We start from the raw sequence: 22,421 nt of genomic DNA, 5'->3' as shown, positions 1-22,421 counted from the left end.
GACTCCGAACTTCAACCTGTGCTTTTTGGGAATGGGTCGCCTTTTAGTCCACAGCACCCTGCCTGAGTTGCTTTATAGAACAGCCCACCAGGAATGGCATCCTTGCCCTGCGCACTAGAGCTGCCTTTGGTCTGGTGTGTCTGTGACTTTGGGCTCCTTTAAGTTAGGGGGTGTCTCTGCTCAGTTGTTTCTGCCCCAGTCAAGGGCCAGCTGCTGAAAGTCTGCTTGTCTGCAGCCTGTTGTATAGTTTTCCCGTTACATCGTTGATAACCAGAATGGTTGTCCCCCTCAGTCTGGGGAAAAAGAGGTGGCTGGATCATGCTCTCTGACTCTGGAAGGTTAGGACTCTATCCTCATGACCTCATTTTACTTTGTGTTCAGTCGCTCAGTCGTGTCTGATTCTTTGAGGCCTCATGGGCTGTAGCCCACCAGGCTCCTCTGTCCATGGGATTTTCCAGGCAAGAATGCTGGAGCAGATTGCCATTTTCTTTCACCCAGGGATCAAACTTGTGTGTCTTATGTCTCCTGCATCAAAAGGTGGATTCTTTACCACTGAGCCACCTGGGAAAGCCATATTCTACAATAAAGGTAATCAAAACCAGATTTTAATTGGGTTAAATTTCAATCAGCTCTTTCTTATCTCTGACCTGTCCTTTATTTTCCTAGGGCCTGAAAAATCTGAAAGCAGTATACAGAGGAAAACTGGACTAATACAATATAGAACAGAAAATACGATTAGCAGGTTCTCCTTAACTTTGTCACTGAAGATTTTCAGACATGAAGCAACCCCAAGCTATTAGAATGGAGAGTTTTAATTGGTAAACATGCATACTTTGATATGCTTGACATTTTACTGGAATATAGTTATTTTATATTATCTCCTAAAAGACCTGTCTTCAAAAAAGTAACCTTGTGGGTAAGGGTTTCAGTGTGAATCTGGAGTGGAGGGGGGACGCAGTTCAGCCCGTCTTAGCGCAGACTGGAAGCTCTCCGAGGGCAGGGACTGTGTCTTACTCATCACCAAGCTCTTGGGACAACGTGCGCTTCAGCCGCGTCCAACTCTGCAACCTGTGGACTGTAGCCCGCCAGGCTCCTCTGTCCACGGGATTCTCTAGGCAAGCAGACTGGAGTGGGTTGCCATGCCCTCCTCCAGGGGATCTTCCTGACCCAGGGATCAAAACCATGGCTCCTGCATTGGCAGGCAGATTCTTTACCACTAGCACCACCTGGGAAGCCCCCCTTGGTACAATAAATGGCAATAAATACTTAATGAATGAATGAAATGATAAGGATGTGCTGGCTAGACTGCCCCCAACACCTCCATGGGGTGGTGTGGCAGGTGTGATCTTATTCTTTCATCCTACCCTGCTTCCGCTGGGCTTTTCTTTTCTGCAGAGGCTGCAGAGGCTAAAGCTGCATTTTCCAGCCTGCCTTGCTAACAGGGCTATGGACATGATTCAGGGGGTGCAGATTAGATGGGGCTGTGAGAGAGCTGAATTTGGAACAGGATTAAGGGCACAGAGAGGCAGCAGGCGGGTGCACCTGTTTATTTATCTATTGGGTGTTCTGTCCCTGGAGGCAGAGGCTCCCGGACTGAGAAGCCTCCTGATTCTGGGACTTCTGCTGGATGCCAAAGAAGCAGCTCCCTTGGTGGGTTAGTTTTCTGAGTCATTCCTGGGAGCCTCACCTGCTGCCTCTTCTGTAGCCCTTCTGAAAGTTCTGTAGCACATGAATTCTCTAATAGATCTATCTGTGCTTAAAATAGCTAGGTTGGTTCCTACTGCCTCAAGGGGACCCTGCCTGAAACAGATGGGGACTCTCACACCGCTTGACCAAACGAGATCTGGGAAGATGAACAGCAACCCAAGACCTAGAGGTCCCAAGTGCCTGCCCCGGTTTCTGAACCCGGGCATGACCCAGTGAAGAAGAGGCAGGATGGAGCAGAGGGGCGTGTTTACACAGTGCTGTGGTCCCTGAAGACCCAGTGGTGCAGAGGATGAGTCAGTGAATGGAAGACAGCAGCATGCAGATGAGAACATCTTATCTATCCCAGATCTTAGAGGAAGTGATATGCATGTATTTACACCCCACTTTCTTCCAATGGGATTTAAGATGCTGGCTCTATCACAGTAGATTGTATACAAAAAAAAGTGAAAGTGTAAGTCGCTCTGCTGTGTCTGACTCTTTGCGACCCCAGGAACAATAGTCCACCAGGCTCCTCTGTCCATAGAATTCTCCAGGCAAGAATACTGGAGTAGGTAGCCATTCCCTTCTCCAGGGAATCTTCTTGATCCAGAGATCGAACCTGGGTCTTTCTCATTGCAGGCAGATTCTTTACTGTCTGAGCCATCAAGGAAATAGATTTATATAAACTTCACTAAAAAAGTAAAATTTCTTACCTACTTTTCTTTCCTTCTTTTTCCCCCTCAATACCTTCATTTTGGATTTCTAGCCTCCAGAATTCTGAAAGAATCTATTTCTGTGTGTTTATAACTGCAGTCAAATATCTGTAACATTTATCATTTTAACAATGGATAGGTAAGCAATGGAAAAGACTCTGATGATGGGAAAGATTGAAGGCAAAAGGAGAAGAGGATGACAGAGGACAAGTTGGTTGAATGGCATCACTGACTCAGTGGACATGAATCTGAGCAAACTCCGGGAGACAGTGGAGGACAGAGGAGCCTGGTGAGCGACAGTCCATGGTGTCGCAAAGAGTTGGACATGACTTAGTGACTGAATAGCAACAACTATACAATCCCCTGGCAGTACATGATTGCACAATATTGTATCACCAGCAGCATCGTCTACACCTAAACGTTTTCATCACCCCAACAAAAGCTCTGTATTCATTAAGCAACAAATCAGGTTACCCAGCCTCTGGTAACCCCTCTTTCTGTCTCTGTGAATTTGATTATTCTACGTATTTCACATGGGCTTCCAGGTGGTGCTAGTGGTAAAGAACCTGCCTGCCAAAGCAGGAGAACAGAAGAGATGCGATTTCATCCCGGGTGGGGGAAGATCCCCTGGAGAAGGGCATGGCAGCCCATTCCAGTATTCTTGTCTGGAGAATCCCATGGACAGAGGAGCCTGGTGGGCTACAGTCCATGGGGTCGAGTAGAGTCAGACACAACTGAACCGACTTAGCATGCACGCATGCTGGGTACCTCACATAGGTGGAATCCTACAATATTCCCAGCTGAGGTAACCAGGCATGTCGGCTCCTTCCTCCACCTTCTGTTCTATTCAGGCTGGGTGATGTCCACCCACACTGGGGAGGACCATTTGCTTTACAAGGCCCACCCACTGAAACACTAATCTCATCCAGGAACCCCCTCACAGACACACCCCGAAGTAACATTTGAGCTGGTCACCCCATGGAGAGTCAACCCACACATAAGATTAACCACCAGGAGGACTCAAATTTCTCCATCACTTAAGAAGAAACTTTCCTATTGAAGCATAGTTGATTTACAATGTTTCAGGTGCAGAGCCAAGTGACTCAGTTCTATCTGCACATGTATATTCTTTTCCATGTACCATGATTATAAGACGCAGAATATTGTTTCCGATGCCAAGGGTCCCCAACCAGGTGAGCGTCCCACCATTGAACTCAGTCCGGACACCATCTACTGAAGATAGTGTAAATCCCACAGGTTAAGGACTCAGTGTTGCAAGACTCCCCTCCCCCCGCCCCAGCTCAGATGCTGATAACAAGTCTAGGTTGTTACCAGAGCCTCTGAGCCATCGAGTCAGAGGTTCCCACCACCCTCTCCTCAGGTTCAATTAATTTGTTAGAGCTCCTCACAGAACTCAGGAAAAGTCTACTTACATTTGTTGTTGTGTAGTCGATAAGTTGTGTCAGACTCTTTTGTGACCCTATGGACTGTGGCCCGCCAGGCTTCTCTGTCCATGGACTTCCCAGGCAAGGGTATTAGAGCAGGTTGTCATGCCCTCCTCCAGGGGATCCCCACTCAGGGATCGAACCTGAGTCTCCTGTTTGGCAGGCAGATTCTTTACCATGAGCCACCTGGGAAGCCCTTACTTACATGTACTGGTTCGTTATAAAAAGGATATAAGCGATATAGATGAGCATTCGGATGGAAGAGGCACACAGGGAAAGGTGTGTGGGAGAGGGGCTCTGAGGGTCCCTGCCCTCTCCCAGTACCTCCATGTGCTCACCAGCCCAGATGCTCTCTGAACCCCCTACTATTGGGATTTCATGAGGCTTCATCAAATGGGCAAGATGAATCATTAATTGCACTTTCAGCCCTTCTCCCTTCCAAAGAGAATTGGAGGTGGAGCTGAAAATTCCAAGCTTCTCATCATGGCTTGTTTTTTTGTGATGACCATCAGGCACTCAGGAGCCTCCAGGAGCCCACCTAGAGTTGCTTCATTAGAACAAAAGACACTTCTAGCACCCAGGAAATTACAGGGGTTTCAGGAGCTCCGAGGCAGGAACCAGGGTGAGAGACCAGTATTTTTGTATTACTTCACACCCCTTAATGAAAAAAAGAATTACGCTGATGGAACCAAGCTTTTAGTTCCCATTGCAGGCTTTTTTCTGTGTGTCTGTGAAATTGTTGTGGTTGTTATCACTGAGTTGCTCAATTGTGTCTGATTCTTTGCGACCCCATGGACTGCAGCACACCAGACTCCTGGGCCTTCCACTATCTCCTGGAGTTTGCTCAAATTCACGTCCATTGAGTCGTCTTTGTTGTTGTTGTTTAGTTGTGTCTGACTCTTGGTGATCCCATGGACTGTAGCCCACCTGACTCCTCTGTCAAGGCAAGAGGACTGGAGTGAGTTGCCATTTCCTTCACCAGGGATCTTCCTGACCCAGGGATTGAACCCGCATTTTCTGCATTAGCAGGCAGACTCTTTACCACTGGAGCTACCAGGGAAGCCCTTTGAATCGTCTTTACTAGGCATGAAAACAAGCCAATTTGACTACTTCCAGGTTAGGTACTTACAAAGGTGCCCTAATGCCATATCTCCAGTATTAGTGGCTGATAGTCTCAGCATCATTAAAACTATCACACTCTGAAATTATTTCAACAAAAAAAGTTCATGCTGTCCTCAGGGGGAAGGATACTGGTGCTAGAGTGTCCCCTGGTCACCTTACGTGTCCCTCAGGTCCTACACAAAATGGAGATGCCCTCCTGCTCTGGACTTTGAACTCCCTTCTGCATCAGGTCCCCTCTGTGCTTATTTCCGTGGGTCCAGCCATCACGCTGGATCCTCCTCGCTCACATCACCTCCAAAGACAGCCAGCCGAGGTCCAGCCTCTGAAACTGTGGGAAGGGTTTTGATTCCTTTTATCTGGGCATGGTGGAGGCATGCCAGCCTGTCTGATAGAGACTGGTGCGTCATAAGTTCCATGGGCTGCCCCTCCACATAGGGGAGTTTGGGCCCCCTGATCCGGGGCTTTGGGTAGCAAGTAGAGGCTTCAAATTCCTTTGAGGAGTTGATCACCTGCCAAAATCCCCTTTACAGGTGAATGTGTCCTGAAAGGAGGGTTTAAATAGCTCAGATATGTGATCCACCTTCCTAATGAGCCGGCGGCCTCTAAAAAGGCGTAGGAAGGGACAGAGGCAACAGTGGAGGAAAACAGGGAGCTTTGAGCTCTCAGCTGCCTGTGGATACCAGGGAGGGATCAGGTGATTGATTCATTCAAAAGCTTCCCTGTAGAATAAAGGTGTTTCCCAGGTCAGTCCTGGAACAAAACAAGATTCACTGAAACCAGATCACTATTTGGCTTAAGGAAAGATTAAAGGGAAGGTTGAGTCTTTTACAAGAAATTTGGAGCACATACACTGTGTAAATTTCACAGGGAGGGAATATCAGACCACGTGATGTTTTGAGAAAGATGCCACCAATTTATTAAAAGAAGAATGGTCCTCAGAGAAACCTGGCATTTACAAATAAAGTCCAGAAGGGATAGAAATTTGGCAATTTGAATTGCTCATCTCTTTTTAAAAAACTGATTTAAAATTTTTGAATTGGCAACAATAATTTTTAATATTTCCAATTTTAAATATAATAAATTGAACATAGAGGAGTCAATAGTCAAAACCATGCGTGCTCAGTCATGTCTGACTCTTTGCTGACCTCGTGGACTGTAGCCTGCTAGGCTCCTCTGTCCATGTGGATTCCCCAGGCAAGAATACTGGAGTGGGTTGCCATGCCCTCCTCCAGGGAATCTTCCCAACCCAGGAATCAAACCCATACCTCTGGCATCTCCTGCATTGCTGGTAGGTTCTATCTACTGAGCCTCTGGGAAGTCCAGGCAAAGCCATACCAAACAAATATTCAGAGAAACAACTCACTTCCACCCTGATGCCCTCATCTAGTAACCGTCTATTGTTATTTTTCTTGCACTGAGACACCAACCAGCCCTGGGAATGTGGGAAAGCAAAGAAGAGAAGGACTTGATGAACTAATGATCCTTTCCATCTCTGGCCAGGAGACGGCATCTTTAATCCAGGCTCCTTTCCACTGGTGGGGGCACAGGGGTCCCCCTCACTGTCTGCCAAGCAGACTCCAGCCAAAGCAGAGTGAGTCCCTAATTCCGTGATGGAGGCGGACCCAGGCTGATTGTTGAAAACCTACCTTCTGTGCACAATCACTTCGAGTCCAAGTTTGCTGAAAAAGTTCCCAAGAGAAGAACTTAAATCTGGGGAGAGTAGAAACCTTTGGTCTGAAAAAAATGTTAAGGATTTCCCAGGAAGACCAGTAGTTCAGAATCTGCCTTCCTATACTATTTTTGTTTAGCTTTATGAAGGAAATCATGCCTCATCACAGTTATATAGTTAGAGGAGGGAGGAATAATTTCACACCCTTTTTACTTTACTGTGGATATTCTTCTTTGACACTAAACCCAAATTTGACAGAAGGTAGTTTTTCTAAAGGTCGTTGCAAAGTGGAGTCTGAAACCATGTGAATAAAATTTTGTGTTCTGTTACGTTAAGAAAAAAAAATTGCCTTCCAATGCAGGGAGCATGGTTTCAATCCCTGTTTGGGGAACTAAGATCCCATGTGCTACAAGGCATGGCTAAAAATTAGAAAGAAATTAATTAATTTAAAAACTTTTAAAACATTGAAAGAAAAAGAGCAACTCCCCAAGTCACCCCATTTCAGAATCCATGCTAACAAATAGGCATTAGCCAAAGCAAAAGTATTCAATGACGTGCCTCAAACATTTTATGAGCTTTTGTACTCCAAATATCCTAATTCACGTAAACATATTAACTTAAAAATTTAGTCATATGTTTGCATATTTATTTTATTTAAAAAAATCCTTTTTATTGGAGTATAGTTAATATACAGCATTGAGTTAGTTTCCACTGTACAGAATAGTGAATCAGTTACAGATACACATTTTGTTGTTATTCAGTCGCTCAGTTGTATCTGACTCTTTGCGACCCCATGAACTGCAGCAGCCAGACTTCCCTGTCCTTCACCACATATCTACTCTTTTTTTTTTAGTTTATTTTCCCATATAGGTTATTTCAGAGTATTGAGTAAAATTACCTGTGCTGTACAGTAGGTTCTTATCAGTTATCTGTTTTATATACAGTAGGGTTTCTATGTCAATCCCAATCTTCAAATGTATCCCTTCTCCCCACTTACCCTCTGGTAACCATAGTTTGTTTTCCAAGTCTATGAGTCTGTTTTGTAAATAAGTTCATTTGAACCCATTTTTTAGATTCCACATATAAGCAATATCATATGATATTTGTCTTTTTGTCATTTCCGACTCCTTGCGACCCCATGGACTGTAGCCCACCAGGCTCTTCTGTCCATGGGGATTCTCCAGACCAGAATACTGGAGTAGGTTGTCAAGCCCTCCTCCAGGGGATCTTCCCAACCCAGGGATCGAACCCAGGTCTCCAGCACTGCAGGCAGATTCTTTACCAGCTGAGGCACCAGGGGAGCCCAAGAACATTGGGATACAATTATCTTTTTGAATTATGGGTTTTTTTTCCAGATATAAGCCACATATTTGCATATTATGCTTTACTAATATACTTTATATATTAGTTATAAAATATTGCACTCTAAAACATACATGAAAAGCAGGTATTAAGAGTGTTAATACCAAAAAAACTCTGGATATGTGCTTTTATTTATTCCTTTGTCTCTGGGGTGTAGACACCCTACCCCCTTGGGGGCCACTGATCCTGGAGGGAGAGAGGGAATTAGATGAGAGATCCCCGTCTCAGATGCCTTCATCTCCCATCCCAGACTTAGAGTGGGGCACAGGAAGTGGAGAAGGGCTGATGCTGACCAGCCGCATTGGTCAGCACACAATCAGCTCATTTCATCCTGGATCCAGGAATCAGCCTCTCACGTATCAGGCTAGGCTCCCTGGTGGGTGCGGGATCATCCAGTCTGCATGGGCTGGACCAGGGTGTGAGCCCACCCCCATGCAAACCTACTCCAGGGAGTCAGGAAGCTGAAACCAGAACTTAGAGCCTGGCACAGGGGCTTCCTAACATTTTATTTTGTTTATCTTTTTAAAGCACTGTTGGAATTTCTTAAAAGCCTTGTGTCATTTCTTTTTGAAGTTAGCCACTTCGGACAGCCCTGTTGCTCCATCTTCGTCCCGTGGGACACTTGTGAATTGCTCACGAGTTGCTTTGTGTGGGTCCTCTGTTTGGCCTGTGGTTTCTCCCTGTGGGCACTATTTGGCTTTTGGGGCTGGATCCGTCTCTGGCCTGGAGTACCTGTGTCTTGGAGGATGTCTAGCAGCACCCCTTGGGGTCCATCCACTAGACGCCAGTGGTACTCCCCCAAGCTTTCACAACCAAAATACCTCCAGATTTGGCCAAATGTCCCCCTCAGCAGAGAATTACTGCTGGGAAAGTCACAATCGTACAGCTGGGTGTTTCCTTTTCAGGAACCACATCCCTGCCCCGCGACTCTTTGCTGTGGAGCCCAGGGCCATCCTCAGAGTCCTGCACTTCGCGAGGTCTGACCCTCCACTTGCCAGGAAGCGGTTGCGTGAGATCTAGAGAGTGGGAGGCAGGGCCCTCCCCTGGACTTCAGGCACGTCCTTCACACTCACTCACCTCCTGCAAGTGACACCTCCCTCCTTTCTTTTTTCCCTTTTCTTTTCTCTTCTCTTCACTTTTTTTTCTTTGCCAGTTAAACTTCTGTTCTTTTTTCAGGTGGACCTTACACCTGGCCAAGCCTCCAGTTCAGTTTAGTTGCTCAGTCGTGTCCGACTCTTTGTGACCCCAGGCCTCCCTGTCCATCACCAACTCCTGGAGCTTACTCAAACTCATGTCCTTCAAGTCAGTGATGCCATCCAACCATCTCATCCTCTGTCATCTCCTTCTCTTCCCCTCCCTCAATCTTTCCCAGCATCAGGGTCTTTTCCAATGAGTCAGTTCTTCCCATCAGGGGGCCAAAGGATTGGAGTTTCAGCTTCAGCATCAGTCCTGTCAATGAATATTCAGGACTGATTTCCTTTAGGATGGACTGGTTTGGATCTCCTTGCAGTCCAAGAGACTCTCAAGAGTCTTCTCTAACACCACAGCTCAAAAGCATCAATTATTCGGTGCCCAACTTTCTTTATAGTCCAACTCTCACATCTATACGTGACTACTGGAAAAATCATAGCCTTGACTAGATGGACCTTTGTTGGCAAAGTAATGTCTCTGCTTTTTAATATGCTGTCTAGGTTGGTCATAATGTTTCTTCCAAGGAGCAAGCGTCTTTTAATTTCATGGCTGCAGTCACCATGTGCAGTGATTTTGGAGTCCCCCCAAAATAAAATCTGTCACTGTTTCCATTGCTTCCCCAACTATTTGCCAAGCCTCACTCCACATCTATTCAGCCCCAAGTCAGGGTGGGGTACTGCTCCTACGTGCTCCCAGATGGACTGCCCTCTCCTAATACAGCGTTCACTGCTTACCTCCCCCACTCTGCTGTTGCAACCACTGGGCTGTCTGAGACCTCCCAGGAGCGTGGCTTCTTCGGGGCTAAGGCTGTGCGGCTTTGTCACCCCTGTGTTCCAGCGCCAGCACAGTGACTGGCACGGCGGCAAGTCTTAGGGCATATCTGCTCAATAAATACAGATGACTGGCACCAGGCCCATGCCTCCCGAGTATTAGGAAGGGTCAAGTTCATAGGATTAAGATCACTGGCTGGAGCCAGGCTGTCTAGGTGCATCGCTGAGTTGTGCTGCTTTCCAGCTGGGTGCCTTTGGGCAAAATACTTACCCTCTCTATTCCTTAGTCTCTTCCTCTTTTGTGCAGGGTAGTAATAACAGTATTTACCTTAAGAATTACTACAATCACCATATACCTGGTAGATCAGACAGTAAAGAATCTGCCTGCAGTGTGGGAGACCCAGGTTGGATTCCTGGATCGGGAAGGATTTCCTGGAGAAGGGAATGGCAACCCACTCCAGTGTACTTGCCTGGAGAACCCCATGGACGGAAGAGTCTAGCGGGCTGCAGTCCACGGGGTTGCAAGAGTCAGACGTGACTGAGCTACTAACACTGTTACTGCCACTACCACTATGAGTTAATGCAGGGCTTCCCTGGTGGCTCAGAAGGTAAAGAATCTGCCCACAATGCAGGCGAACCATGGGTTCGATCCCTGGGTGGGGAAGATCCTCTGGAGAAGGGAATGGCAACCCAGTCCAGTATTCTTGCTTGGATAATTCCATGCACAGAGGAGCCTGGAGGGATACAGTCCAAGGGGGCGTCGCAAGAGTCAGACACGACTGAGTGACTAAACCACCACCACCACCAGCAGCAGACGGTTAGTGCTAAACGAGAGCTGACTGTTAGCGCATCTGAACACTTATTAGAACTCACTTACACTAAAGGGGATAAGATTTTGCTTTGAAGGAGAGGTAGCTGATTGGGATGAAGATAGAGGCAGAGACGTGGAGGCTCTGGAGTCCTCATGTCAATAAAGGAGGAAACCAAGAATCTGGAAATCTCAGCAATAACATTAGAACCTCAGAGAGGAAGAAAAAAAAAAAAAGAACCTCAGAGAGCAAGCAGAAGAGATGGGAGGATTCCAGAAACTCACTCATTTTATGAGAATGGATGACCTGTTAGCTTTGGGTCTAGGAAAGAAGAATGAAAGTCTCTTAGCTTTTTCCTCCAGTATTCAGCCCTCTCACCCTCCGACTCACAGGAGGAACTGTCTCTGGATACCTAATTGCCATTTATCACAACGTGTCCACTAGAAAAATGCATCTAAAATTCCTCCCTTTGGCTTGTCAACACATCCATTAGAAAAAACCGCGCTACCGGTTATGTAGAACCATGGCGATTTCTTGTTATCAAGCATTTGGTTGAAATGGAAATTTCCTGTCTGCCTTGGGGGACATTTCTAATGTTCTATATTTATGTCATGGGTTAGTTAACCAAAATCTGAAATCTTTATTTTTAAAAAATTGAACTGTAGTTGACATACAATAGGTGGTTCAGTGGGTAAAGAATCCGCTTGCGATACAGGACACGTAGGAGACGAGAGTTCGATCCCTGGTTTGGGAAGATCCCCTGGAGAAGGAAATGACAACCCACTCCAGTATTCTTGCCTGGAGAATCCCACGGACAGAGGAGTGTGGTGAGCTACAGTCCCTGGGGTTGCAAAGACTTAGACACGACCCAAGGGACTCAGCATGCCCGCATGTAGTTGACTTACAATATTACAAAACCTGAATTCTTCATCTATATTTTCAGTTTTACATTCACAGGTCTAAAGTCATAGAGAAGTCACCTTGTGTGTGTTAAGTCTGGGTCTTGGTGTCTAAAGCGAAAATGACTTCAAACTTCTGAACAAGGTTATCTCCACTTGAGGAGAAGACAAAAACACGAGCATTTTCTTGATCCTCGATTCTGCGTCCATCAGCTCACACTGACCTTTACTGACTATTTGAGCTCAATCAGTTTGGGAATGCGGTGGAAGCTGTTGAGTTAATTTGGTTGTTTAAACAATTATATCAGACAGGCAGATAGGCAAGCAGACAGCAAATATTTGTCTGACCACTGTGCTAGGCACCTGAGACAAGGCAAGGGTGACGGTGACCCAGCGTAGCAGTCCCCAGGGTTGCCTATGCGGTCTGAGCCATCTGGCTTGGATCATTGGCTCTGTTGCTTTCCAGATTTATTTGATACCCTGACCCTCAATCTGCCTATCTTTAAAATGGGCATCATAATTTCAGTTACCTCATAAGGCTCTGAAAGGATGGAGCGAGATAAGCCACCCACAGAGTTTAGCACATTCACGTGTCATTATGCATGTTACTGCCCCTGCTTCATTCTCCAGCAGATGGAATGATCCTATCAGGGGAGAGAACTGATTAGCAAAAGCACCCCGATGAGCCATTTGGGTTGGAACAACAGCTCTCAGGGCATAGGCAGATTGGGTGAGGAATGAAACAGGAGGACAGCTAAATCACTGTGTGAGCAGTCTAAGGTGGAGACAGAGAGTGGGACCCCTGTTATAGGAGTGATTCTTGGGACCAGGAATTGTCTAAGGGCCTTAAGAGTCTATATGTCTAATCTTCAGTTTTTGTCATTTTTTTTCCTTCTTGTGGTTCTGATGTAACCAACTACGTATCATAGCCCAAAATCTTAAACAGACATCTCCCACACCATGGAGCCAGATTGCCAGGACAATCTCGTGGTTTATACCTGTTCAGTTCAGTTCAGTTCAGTCTCTCCGTCGTGCCTGACTCTTTGCGACCCCAGGAATCGCAGCACGCCAGGCCTCCCTGTCCATCACCAACTCCTGGAGTTTACTCAAACTCATGTCCGTTGAGTCAGTGATGCCATCCGACCATCTCATCCTCTGTCGTCCCTTTCTCCTCCTGCCCTCAATCTTTCCCAGCATCAGGGTCTTTTCCAAGGAGTCAGTTCTTCGCATCAGGTGGCCAAATATTGGAGTTTGAGCTTCAACATCAGTCCTTCCAATGAACACTCAGGACTGATCTCCTTCAGGATGGACTGGTTGGATCTCCTTGCAGTCCAAGGGACTCAAGAGTCTTTTCCAACACCACAGTTTAAAAGCATCAATTCTTCAGTGCTCACCTTTCTTTATAGTCCAACTCTCACATCCATACATGACCACTGGAAAAACCATAGCTTTGACTAGACGGACCTTTGTTGGCAAAGTAATGTCTCTGCTTTTTAATATGCTGTCTAGGGTGGTTGTAACTTTTCCTCCAACTTTTCTGTAGCCATAGAATAAAAACTTCATTTTCAAGATTACCCAAGTTTGAGCTTTAAATTATGTCCCAGTTATGCCAGCTACTTTCTGTGAGTTGCTATGTTTGAAAAAACCAAGGGAAAGAGGCTGGACTGAGATGAGGAGGAGATGGGGAAGCAGCAGGTAGAAATGGGATGGACGTGGGACAGACACAGGTGCTCAGAGACAGAAGGGACCATGTGCAACTGGGGCAGAGGCAAAGCAAGAGATGCTGGCTTGCACTCTGTGCTTATGGGGTATCCAGCCACCTACCTCTTTGTGGGGAGTTGGAAGATAGGGGATATTCATGAAATTAGCTTATAGGTTATATTTGCAGCACTATTAATTGCAGGTAAATTAACATGCATTGAATTACAAAAATTCCATCAGCCCTTGAAAACCTCTTGTGCCCTTTGTCAGCATTTCTTGACTCTGCTCCCTGCCCTTGCCAACCACTAATCTGTTTTGTGTTCATCTGTTTTTGTCTTGGTCATAGTGTCATGTAAATGGAATCATGGAATCTGTGGCCTTTGTAAGTTTGCCTTCTTCCAGATTCCACCATGCATTTGAGATTCATCCATGTTGTTGCATGTTTCAGTAGCTTATTTTGGGAGCTTCAGAAGTATTCCAGTGTATGGATGTACCAGTTTCTTTGGGGTTTCCCAGGTGGCTCAGATGGTAAAGAATCTGCCTGCAATTCAGGAGACCTAAGTTCATTCCCCGGGGTTGGGAAGATCCTCTGGAGGAGGGCATGGCAACCCACTCCAGTGTTCTTGCCTGGAGAATTCTACAGACAGAGGAGCCTGGGGGCTACAATCCATGGGGTCGCAAAAGAGTCAGACATGGCTAAACATGTACATAGCAGTTTCTTTATCCATTCCCTAGTTAAAGCACATTTAAGTTACTTTCATTCACTATAATTTTGACAAATTAAATACACCTGTGTAACTCATATCCCTGTTGAAGAGAATTCAAGAATAGGAACATTTTAAGATGTATAGTTTTCATGTGAAATACTGTGAAATAAATTCTAGTTCAAGGGTTCTTAACCATTTCTGAGCTATGGATTCCTTTGCTGGTCAGGCGAACTCTTCTCTGAATACTGTTGTTAATGTATTGATATAGAATAAAATGCATAGGATTATCAAAGAAAGCCAGTTACATTGAAATACAGTTATCAGTTATTACAAAGAAATATGTGATTAAGAAGAAATATTAAGAAGGATTGAAGTAATATCTGTATTCCTTTATGGACACATCAAATAAAACCCAGAAGCAGATCTAAGAACTAGATTTTGAGAATTAAGAACTAGATTTAAGAACAGAAGATTTAAAGTTCTGAAATTTTGAAGTTGTGAGGAGCACATGTGACACTTTGAGCTCAGTTACAGCTGGTGGCACTAGTGGTAAAGAACCTGCCTGCCACTGCAGGAGGCGTGAGACGCAAGTTCGATCCCTGAGTCAGGAAGATCCCCTGGAGGAGGTCATGGTCACCCACTCCAGTATTCTTGCCTGGAGAATCCCAGGGGCAGAGGAGCCTGGTGGGCTGCAGTCCATGGGGTCACAAAGAGTCAGACACTACTGCAGGGACTTAGCATGCACATGCGTAACTGGAATGAGATGTAAAAATATTTGTGATTTTAATTGGGGACACAGTCACGGATACAATCATTACCATTTCCTCCTCATTCACAATTGAAGGAAATGCTAAATTTCAATCTGAGTTTCATGAATATAAAAATAGGAATATCCCCCAGGAATCTCTTGAACTCCATCTTTGAGGACTCGGATTTTGTGTGTGTGTGTGTGTGTGTGTGTGTGTGTGTGTATGCACGCGTGCGCACATGCATGTGCTCAGTTGTGTCTGACTCTTTGTGAACCCATGGACTGTGCTAAGCTCCTTTGTCCATAGGATTTTCCCAGTGAGAATACTGGAGTGGGTAGCCATTTCTTTTTCCAGGAGATCTTCCCAACCCAAATACTGAACCTTCGTCTCCTGCATTTACCACTGAGCCACTTGGGAAGGTACCTTGCTGTAATTAGACCATCCATCCAACTCAGTTTTGTTGCTAACACCTTAAAAGGGTAGGTGGGAACTCCTTTTTGCCAACTTTCACATCCACCAAGATAGATCCAGGTCTTTTTCTCTGCTGACTCACAGCTGTTAATTAGTGCATAACCTGCCTATTTCCAGCAGGTATGTGATCCTTGATCTTTTTCTGTGACTTCAGAAACTTCTCAACTTACTTCCAGCCATCTAACAATTAAGCCTTCAAATCCCGTGGCAGAAACTTGAACAAAGCTCCCTAAGTCCTGAGTCTGGTGAAACGTCTAGCTTTATCTTGACCTATGAGAACTACCACCTGAATTTATAGCAATGTGATGCACTTAGAGTAAAAGCAGGGGGAAGAGGGGCAAGAAAAGTCTTAGCCAGGAATAGAAAAGTACAGCCAGTATTTTGTGAGCTCTGAGTTTCTGTTGAAACATGAGCAAGTTTGATTCTGGGAAAATTCAACTTCCTGGTTTGAAGACGGGCTTACAAAAGAGCTTTCCAGTTTTTACATATATCAAATGCTTCTACACTCACCCAACAGGATTTATTTTCAAATGGAGTGGATAAAAGTGCACCAGAGACATACAGACCAGTAATGCCTTAAAAGTCAATTAGATTTATAAGAAGAAATAAATCTATATATATATATAAAATCTCCAAATAAGTTTGCTTTGGAGTCTTTTCCTCACTCTTCCATTAAAAAAAGTAGGACGTTCCCCCTTGCTACTGTGTGCCCAGATTGTTTTTCGGTTCAGTTCAGTTCAGTTCAGTCGCTCAGTCGTGTCCAACTCTTTGCGACCTCATGAATCGCAGCACGCCAGGCCTGCCTGTCCATCACCAACTCCCGGAGATTACGCAAACTTATGTCCATTGAGTCAGTGATGCCATCCAACCATCTCATCCTCTGTCATCCCCTTCTCCTCCTGCCCCCAATCCCTCCCACCATCAGGGTCTTTTCCAACGAGTCAACTCTTCACATGAGGTGGCCAAAGTATTGGAGTTTCAGCTTCAGCATCAGTCCTTCCAATGAACACCCAGGACTGATCTCCTTTAGGATGGACTGGTTGGATCTCCTTGCAGTCCAAGGGACTCTCAAGAGTCTTCTCCAACACCACAGTTCAAAAGCATCAATTTTTCAGTGCTCAGCTTTCTTCACAGTCCAAATCTCACATCCATACTTGACCACTGGAAAAACCATAGCCTTGACCAGACAGACCTTTGTTGGCAAAGTAATGTCTCTGCTTTTTAATATGCTATTCAGGTTGGTCATAACTTTCCTTCCAAGGAGTAAGCATCTTTTAATTCCGTGGCTGCAGTCACCATCTGCAGTGATTTTGGAGCCCAAAAAAACAAAGTCTGACACTGCTTCCACTGTTTCCCCATCTATTTCTCATGAAGTGATGGGACCAGATGCCATGATCTTAGTTTTCTGAATGTTGAGCTTTAAGCCAACTTTTTCACTCTCCTCTTTCACTTTCATCAAGAGGCATTTTAGTTCCTCTTCACTTTCTGCCGTAAGGATGGTGTCATCTGCATATCTGAGGTTATTGATATTTCTCCCGGCAATCTTGATTCTAGCGTGTACTCTTCCAGCCCAGTGTTTCTCATGATGTACTCTGCATATTAGACCTACCAATTTCCTTCTTGCTCCTTCACTATGAAAACACATATGATTATTTTTCTTTCACTGTCTGACTTACTTCCCTTATGTGTGGAATGTAAAAAGAAATGATACAAATGAACTTACTTGTAAAGCAGAGAGAGTGTTGTTAGTTCTCAGTTGTGTCAGTCTCTTCGCGATCCCATGGACTGTAGCCCTCCATGTTCCTCTGTCTATTGGATTTCCCAGGCAAGAATACTGGAGTGGGTAGCCATTCCCTTCTCCAGGGGATCTTCCCCATCCAGGTCTCTTGCATTGCTGGCAGATTCTTTACCACTGAGCCACCAGGTATAAAAAGAAATGATACAGCTGAACTTACTTATAAAACAGAGACTCACAGACTTTGAGAATGAATTTATAGTTGCCAGAGGGAAGGATGAGGGGAAGGGATAGTTAGGGAGTTTTGGACGGACATGTGCACACTGCTATATTTAAAATGGATAAACAACAAGGACCCATTATATAGCAAAATAAATAAAATAAAATAGTAACCAATGAAAAGATATCTGCTTCAAATGTAACATTATATTCTTTTGACAATTCCCATCTAGGTTAATTTCAGGGAACTGTTAAAGATTCTCTACCTGAAAAAATAGCTTTCTCACTGAATTATGGGTATAGACAAAATTATAATGAGCATAAAGTTTTATTTCTCAAATAGAGATAAGACTTCATGTGCAAATATTCTTTGGAGTGGTAGCTCACTGATCCAAGTTCCCGTGAAGGTATGATGCTTAGTCTTTGAGCAGTCTTTCCAAACCTGGAAGACATGAGAAATCCCTTCAGCATCTGTGGAACAGACACCAGGACTTCAAGTCTGATGGGCAGAAAAAGTCCTTTGTGGAGATAGAACTTGTTGTTGTTCAGTCCCCGTATCATGTCTGACTCTTTGCAACCCTGTGGACTAGGAGCATGCCAGGCTCCTCTGCCCTCCACCATCTCCCGGAGTTCTCCCCTGTCACCCTGATGCACACTGGGGTCCGACTCCGCTGCCTTCACGGACCGAAGGTCTAATAAAGAGGCATTACCTTTGCGTGTCCATGGTTTATGGCTTCCATTCACACAAATGCCCTGTTTGGCCTTCAGATACCCTTGTAAGAACAGGACAGGGATCACTTCCCAAAAGTACAGCTTGGGAAACCAAGGACTGAAACTGTTAAGGGACACATCCAAAGACACCCAGACACCAAGGGCAAGGAAAAGAGGCAGATGGAAAGGCTGGGTGCCCCCCTTGGCTTGTTTTAAAATTTTATTGAAGTCAATCCTCTGTATTCATAAATGTCATGAATGGTATCTGTGAAATCAGGGATGTAAGTATGAAATGGAGTTTTGTTTTGTTTCTTTAATTTGACTGTATTGAGTGTTAGTTGCTGCTGCATGTGGAATCTTCCAGGACCAGGGATTGAACTTGCATCCCCTGAACTGTAAGGCAGATACTTTACCACTGAGCCACCAGGCAAGTCTGAAATGGAGATTTTTAAAAAAAGGTTTTCATTTATAAATGTAGTTAAGAGCCTTCCAGAGGGGTGTCACAATGGACATTAAAGTGTGCTTCTTTTATTTTTCTTGGTGAGAGAAGCCACCTGTCAGAAGACGTAGGACTGGTCAGTCTGGTCAATCGTCTTTGACTCATCAAAAGCCTGGTGCAGGCGGGGTTGCCCTGGATTACCAGGGAACGAGTAGATTTGGCATGTTTCTGTTTTGAGGGTAAAGAAGAAGTTACCCCATACTAGCAAGGCAGGGTGGAACTGAACTGTGTCCCAACCTCAGGCTCTTGGGTGTACCTTGGGCAGCTCCCCAGATGGGAGCTGGGAGTGAAACCCACTGGGGGTGAAACTTGTTGGAGACCAGCTGATAGCTGGGATGTAGGAACTCGTCCGGGAGAATGCGGGGTCTAGGGATGGGGTTGTCTCCCCTCCAAGCTTTAGCCCCTGGGGCTGTGTGGGAACTGGGGCGAGGCCTCCCTGAAGAGAGGAGAAGGGCCTCTGGCTTGACCATCAGCCTTGGGTGAAGGTGGGAAACCAGAGACGCTTCTGCCCCCTGTTGGCAAGAAGAAATGTCTGGGGTTCTGGGGCAAATCAAAAGAAGCAGACAGGCCCAAGAGGAAGATACTTGGCTTCCTTTTAATGAGGCAAATGAGTCTGTGGGAAGAAAAATGAGGTGGCTACATTTCAATCTTGACTTTATAGACAGTTCACCAAGTTACTAGTTGACCTCTACCTGAGCAGGAACTACAGAGCAACTCTGCCAAGTAACCACGTTTGAGGGACTTCACTGGAGGCCCAGCGACTAAGACTCCACACTTGAGTTCCCACTGCAGGGGGCCTGGGTTCCATCCCTTGTTGGGAAACTAGAACCCACTTGGTGCAACCAAGAGTGCCCTCGTCGCAACAAAGATCGAAGATCCCGCGTGCTAAGATCTGAGACCCTGCATGCTACAACTAAGATCCTGTGCAACAAAATAAAATTTTTTAAAAATCTATTAAAAAACATATCTGATGGCTGGCTGACCGAGTAGGACATTTATTCCTCAAGGAAAAGCCCTGGCTGTGCAAACAGTCCAAAATCATCCAGTCAACTTGGACAGCAAGTCAAATCAATTCAGTCAAAGTAGCATTTGTTCATCTCACACAGGGTGATTAAGGCCGTCCTGTGCCCCAGGCACCGTTCTGGGTGCTGATGAAACACTAGTGAACAAAAGGCAGGCTCCCTGCCCTCCTGGAGCTTCCTGTCATGGGGGGCTGCGGGGACAGAAATCAGACAAATAGAGCAGAGCTGAGGAAGAGGATGGAGAAGAAGGGATGGGGGTGAAGTTGTTTTGCACAGGACAACCAGGGGAGATGACCTTGAGGAGGTGACTTCAGCACGGACCTAACCGAAGTCGGAGTGTGAGCTATGTGAGATGAGGGTAGAGAGTTTCAGGCAGGAGTCCTGGTTTAGATTCGTGTGGTGAGGCAGGGGACAGAGGTTGGAGAAGGAGTGGAGATGACTCTCCATTACATACACCTTCAGAGTTCCCAGAAGAGCTTCAGATCTATTCTATTGTAAAGCGAAGCCAGTGGAAGGATTTGAGGGGGGTGTTATTATTCAGCTAACATTTTTTAAAAAAATGACTTAAATTGCCAAATTGAGAATCTATCCAAGGGACAAACCTGGGATGAGGGGAAGAGTCAGGATGCTACTGCAGTGCTCCAGGCTAGGACGGAGGTGGCTCCATTCACTACGTGATGGAAGTGAATAAAAAAAAAAGAAAGAAAGAAAGTGAATCAAGGCATTCTTTAGCTGATGTGCAGACAATACATTTCTATGGGGTTTTTATAGCTGACAATCTCTGTTGACCCAGAAACATTGACTACAAGAATTTACAAATAACAATCGATTTTTAGGGCTTCCCCACTGGCTCAGCAGTAAAGAATCCTCCTGCAATGCAGGAGATGCTGGTTTGATCCCTGGGTCAGGAAGCTCCCCTTGAGAAGGGAATGGCTAACCACTCCAGTATTCTTGCCTGGAGAATTCCATGGACAGAGGAGGCTGGCAGGCCACAGTCCATGGGGCCACAAACAGTCAGACATGGCACACACACGATGGGTAGTTGTAATATATAATAAATAGTTGTATATAATTCATTTGTATTAAATTATTCTGCCTGAAATATTCACACATGGGGCTTTGCCTCAATATTACTGTGCTAATTCATAAGTAAATGTAATAAAATAAAGCAAAATATTTTTGTTGTTTTCCCCCCAATATTCACAGTCACCAGTTTGCTTTTAAGATTTTTGTTTGTTGTGTGGCACACATACAGAGGCTCTTTCTTTTCTTCCTTCCTGTCTATTTCCCTTTCTTTCTCTCTCTCCTTCCTTCCTCTCTCTTTTCTTTCTTTCAACCAGTGAGTCATTTTCTTGGCTCATTTGAAATAAAGGAGTAAACCTTCTCAGCACCTAGTGCTCTACCCACTGGAAGCCAGTAGCGCCCCCTGTCTGCGACAACCCAAACTGCCCCAGAGGTCGTCACACGTCCCACCGCAGAACTGCCTCCCGCTGGGGGGCCTGTTTCCTCAGGCCACATCAGCCACCATCAATTACAGGGTTCTGAAGTTCTGGAGACAGGAGATCACAAACACAGGGTTCGAAAGAGTTAAAAGAAACTCAAGTTCTCAAATAGTGAAAAGTGAAAGTGAAAGTGGCTCCAACGTGTCCGACTCTTTGCGACCCCAAGGACTGTACAGTCCACGGAATTCTCCAGGCCAGCGTGCGGTAGTGGGTAGATCTTCCCAAACCCAGGGATCGAACCAGGGTCTCCTGCATTGCAGGCAGATTCTTTACCAACTAAGCTATGAGGGAAGCCTTTCTAAAATATGTATGGAGCAAATATGGGAGATTGGATTGTTTCAGAAAAATACCAAAATGCTAAGAGAAACTGTACAGATAGAGGTGGGAGATTTTGAACCGACTCTTGTTCTTGAATTCTAGTACTATTTCCATCTCCACCAAGATTGTTACTGCTCCTTCTGGTGTTAGAAGTAAAGGTGACGAGATGTTAAACCACAGCCACTAGGACCCAGAAGCTAGCTCAGCAGAAGGTTTCTGTACCCTTTCTCCCCTGCCCTTCCCCCTGGGCTGAACCTGTCTCTATCAACCGTCCTTCCAGGTTATGAACTAACCTTGCAGCAGGACTTTCAGCAGGCGGTTTGTAATAAAAATTGGGATGCTTCCCCCTCTCCTCCCTCCCCTTCTTCCTTTGTTTCTCCTTCCTCCTCCCTTTTTAGAATCTCTTATATCATCCAGTAAGTATTTGCTCAGAATCTAGCGTGTTTTTTAAAACAGTGCAAAATCACATAGAAAGAAAACAGAGGAAACTCTCACCAGTTAGAAAAGTTCAGGGTGAAAGTCAAAAGTGTTAGTTGCTCAGTCTTGTCTGACTCTTTGTGACCCCAAGGACTGTAGCCCGCCAGGCTCCCTGTCCATGAAATTCTCCAGGCAAGAATACTGGAGTGGGCTGCCATTCCCTTCTCCAGGGATCTTCCTGACCCAGGGATCAAACCCCCATCTCCCGCATTGCAGGTGGATTCTTTGCTGTCTGAGCCACAGGGAAGCCCTCACACCAGGACACTTCCTGTGTGGGGGGTGGGGGGATCCTCATCATCTTGGTGGAGAGAGCAGACATAACCTGGACCATCACGGGCCAAGTGGGATGACGTGTCATTCCACTTTTCCGTGGCTCTTCCTGCCCTGTAATACACCGTTCTGTCCAGATGTGACAGCTCTATCTCCTGGGACAAGTACAACAAGGAAATTGTAGTGTTAACAAGAATCAGTGCTGCGCTGAGTATCACACATACGTCCTCTGATTTGTGCTCACAATGACAATAATCCTCTTATAATGCCCACTGTTCTACATGAAAAACATACTTAAGAGCACACAGTTAACACGTGATAAGGTGGGATTGAAGTCAGGCAAGGTGATCAGAGAACCCACCTGTTTCACATGA

The sequence above is a fragment of the Cervus canadensis genome, chromosome 27, assembly GCF_019320065.1.
Source record: "Cervus canadensis isolate Bull #8, Minnesota chromosome 27, ASM1932006v1, whole genome shotgun sequence".
Lineage (NCBI taxonomy): Eukaryota > Metazoa > Chordata > Mammalia > Artiodactyla > Cervidae > Cervus > Cervus canadensis.
The sequence above is the reverse complement of the archived record's forward strand: the minus strand, read 5'-3'. Positions refer to the sequence as shown.